General features: G+C 40.8%; 1 long non-coding RNA gene across 2 annotated transcripts in view; it reads right to left on the minus strand.

Moving 5' to 3' along the window:
- Positions 1-4279, minus strand: part of LOC138361456 (uncharacterized) — a 7414-nt gene continuing 3135 nt past the window's right edge. For both annotated transcript variants that reach the window (XR_011226968.1, XR_011226967.1), the window contains one exon: positions 1-155. This is a non-coding gene — a long non-coding RNA (uncharacterized lncRNA). The remainder of the gene's footprint in view (positions 156-4279) is intronic.

Consider the following 4279-nt stretch of genomic DNA (forward strand, 5'->3'; position numbering starts at 1 on the left):
CCCTGCTTGCCCTGGACAATCACCATATGGAGAAGGACTGTTTACTGTGAAGGGAAGTCCACAAATGCAATGCCAGCATGAGTCAGTCTTGAAGGGTAAACGATGATGGCACCCTCACAGTAACACAAAAGCCGAGCAAGCCCAGTGAGGAAGACCTGTTGATGGGAAGGAGGAGAATCATTAGTCACAACAAAATCCACATAGAAACAAAGGAGAGAAAAAAAATAAAGTGGATGTCTTCTTTTTGTATAGACATAATAAATATTGCCATTTGGCTATGTATTTATATGATATATAATAGAATACAGCATAAAACAAAATAAGAAGGGTGATAGGAGAAGAAAAGATTAGTGTTCAGTGAGAATCCACAAGGTCTTCTCTGAATACTCTATTTTCTTCAAGGCTGTGGGTCCCTACAATTGCACCAGAGGTGGTACACACCCCTATTATTATTTAAACAGGTGAGTACACACACGGTGTTAGCAAACTTAGCCTCCAAACACACACACACACATGGTATCAGCAAGCTTAGCCTCCAAACACACACACACACATGGTATCAGCAAGCTTAGCCTCCAAACACACACACACACATGGTATCAGCAAGCTTAGCCTCCAAACACACACACACACATGGTATCAGCAAGCTTAGCCTCCAAACACACACACACACACACGGTATCAGCAAGCTTAGCCTCCAAACACACACACACACACATGGTATCAGCAAGCTTAGCCTCCAAATACACACATGGTATCATCAAGCTTAGCCTCTAAACACACACACACACACACAAACGGTATCAGCAAGCTTAGCCTCCAAACACACACACACACACACACATGGTATCAGCAAGCTTAGCCTCCAAACACACACACACATGGTATCAGCAAGCTTAGCCTCCAAACACACACACACATGGTATCAGCAAGCTTAGCCTCCAAACACACACACACATGGTATCAGCAAGCTTAGCCTCCAAACACACACACACAGAAAATGGGGACATTGAAACAGTTGATAAACTTGATTTCAAGAGAGAGAGGTCACTATGGGGAACTTCAAATTTTTTTTAATAAGTAATTAGGCAGACTTGTTGCTAGACAGGGAAGTAAATTAAATGTATGCCAAATTTTGCAAAATATACAATGAAGGCACACAAACATTCATACCAAAACAGAGATGCAGGGCCAGAAAACAGGATTGGTTCAACAGAAATTGAGAGAGGGCCACAGACCAAAAGACACAAACATGGAATGAAAGACATTGAAAAACTACAAGCAGATGTCAACAAAGTTTTCGATTGGGCAGCAGAAAATAACATGATGTTTAACAGTGATAAATTTCAGGTACTCAGGTACGGCAAAAATGAGGATCTGAAACATAATACAGGGTACAAAACACAATCGAATCTTCCCATAGTAGAAAAACAGCATGTCAAGGATTTGGGAATAATGATGTCCGACGATCTAACGTTTAGGGAGCATAACCAAGCAAATATTGCGTCGGCCAGAAAAATGATCGGATGGATTATGAGAACTTTCAAATCCAGGGATCCCATCACAATGGTTGTACTCTTCAAGTCACTTATGTTGTCCCGTCTCGAGTACTGTTCAGTATTCACTTCCCCCTTCAGAGCAGGAGAGATTGCTGAAATAGAGGGAATACAGAGAACATATACGGCACGCATAGACGAGATAAAACACCTAAATTATTGGGATCGTCTCAAAGCTCTCCAAATGTACTCTCTAGAAAGGAGACGAGAGAGATACCAAATAATATACACATGGAAGATACTGGAGGGCCAGGTCCCAAATCTACACAGTAAAATAACAACGTACTGGCGTGAACGATATGGAAAAAAATGCAAGATTGAACCAGTGAAGAGCAGAGGTGCCACAGGCACAATCAGAGAGCACTGTATAAACATCAGAGGTCCGCGGTTGTTCAACGTCCTCCCAGCGACTATAAGAAATATTGCCGGAACAACCGTGGACATCTTCAGGAGAAAACTGGACTGTTTTCTAAGAGAAGTTCCGGATCAGCCGGGCTGTGGTGGGTATGTGGCCCTGCGGGCCGCTCCAAGCAACAGCCTGGTGGACCAAACTCTCACAAGTCGAGCCTGGCCTCGGGCCGGGCTTGGGGGGTAGAAGAGCAGAACCCCATCAAGCAGGTATCAAAATAGAAAGAAGCCAAACCCCCAATCATACCAGCGATACAAAGATGCGAGAAACAACTATACAGCAGTAAGGGAAGAGGCAGAAAGAAATTTTTAAAAAGGGATAATGGATAAATGTAAAACAGAACTGGGCCTATTCTAGAAATTCATAAACAACAAATTGCAGGTAAAGGATAATATCCAGAGGTTGAAAATAGGAAACAGATTCACAGAAAATGATAATGCAATGTCTGAAACATTAAACCAAAAGTTCCAAAGTGTGTTTATACAAAATGAAATCTTAAGAGAACCAGACACAATAAGAATTTCTGAGAACATCATAGAGCGTATAGAGGTGTCTAGAGATGAAGTGGAAAATATGCTAAAGTAGCTAAGTAAGAACAAAGCAGTTGGTCCAGATGGAGTTTCACCATGGGTTCTGAGAGAATGTGCATCTGAGCTCAGCCTTCCACTTCACCTGATCTTTCAGGCATCCCTGTGTACAGGAGTCATAGCAAACATGTGGAAAAAGGCTAACATAGTTCCAATCTACAAAAGTGGCAACAGGGAAGACCCCACCTCTCTCAGTTATAGACCTGAATCATTGACAAGTGTAACAGTGAAAAGATTGAAAAAAAAAAATAATAAAAACTAAATGGGTAGAACACCTGGAGAGAAATTATATAATATCACACAGACAGTATTGTTTTCGATCTGGAAGATCCTGTGTATCGAATTTACTCAGTTTCTATGATTGAGCCACAGAGATTTTAAAGGAAAAAGGTAGTTGGGTCGACTGCATCTATCTAGACATAAAAAAGGCTTTCGACAGAGTTCCACATAAGAGGTTGTTCTGGAAACTAGAAAATTTTGGATGGGTGACAGGTAAGCTTCTAACATGGATGAAAAATTTTCTGACTGATAGAAAAATGAGGGCAGTAATCAGAGGCAATCGGACTGGAGAAGTGTCACAAGTGGAGTACCACAGTACATGCACCAGAAATGTTCATTGTCTACATAAATGATCTACCAGTTGGAATACAGAATTATATAAACATGTTTGCTGATGATGCTAAGATAATGGGATGGATAAGAAATTTAGATGATTGTCATGCCCTTCAAGAAAACCTGGACAAAATAAATATATGGAGCACCACTTGGCAAATGAAATTTAATGTGAATAAATGCCATGTTATGGAATGTGGAATAGAACATAGATCCCACACAACCTACAAATTATGTGAGAAATCTTTATATAATTCTGATAAAAGAAAGAGGTCTAGGGTTGATTCTAGATAGAAAACTATCACTTGAGGCCCACATAAAGAACGTTGTGTGAGGAGCCTATGCCACGCTTTCTAACTTCAGAATTTTGTTTAAATACATGGATGGCGAAATACTAAAGAAATTGTTCACGAGTTTTGTTCGGCCAAGGCTAGAATATGCAGCGGTTGTGTGGTGCCCATATCTTAAGAAGCACATCAACAAACTGGAAAAGGTGCAAAGACATGCTACTAAGTGGCTCCCAGAACTAAAGGGCAAGAGCTATGTGGAGAGGTCAGAGGCATTATATATGCCAAAACTAGAAGACAACAAAAAGAGGTGATAAAATCACTATGTACAAAATAGTAACAGGAATTGATAAAATCGATAGGGAAGATTTCCCGAGACCTGGAACTTCAAGAACAAAAGGTCATAGATTTAAACTAACTAAACAAAGATGCCAAAGAAATATAAAAAAATTTCCTTTCGCATACAGAGTGGTACACGGTTGGAACAAGTTAAGTGAGAAGGTGGTGGCGGCCAAGACCGTCAGTAGTTTCAAAGCATTATGTGACAAAGAGTGCTGGGTAGACGGGACACCACGAGCGTAGCTCTAATCCTGTAACTACACTTAGGTAACTACATTTGGTGTCAGCAAGCTTACCGTCGAAACATACACAAACAGCCTGCCTATTATTCAAGGCCTTCTCTGAGTACTCTCTATTTTCTTCTCTGAGGCTATGGGTCCCTAATCTTGCACCAGAGGTGGTACAACTTTTAAGTTTTTAACTACTGCACTGAGCACCTGATTTTGGCAAAGACTTCTTAGTGCAATTGTCAAGGACACAGTTCTGGTA

Source organism: Procambarus clarkii, unplaced genomic scaffold (genome assembly GCF_040958095.1).
Source record: "Procambarus clarkii isolate CNS0578487 unplaced genomic scaffold, FALCON_Pclarkii_2.0 HiC_scaffold_401, whole genome shotgun sequence".
Lineage (NCBI taxonomy): Eukaryota > Metazoa > Arthropoda > Malacostraca > Decapoda > Cambaridae > Procambarus > Procambarus clarkii.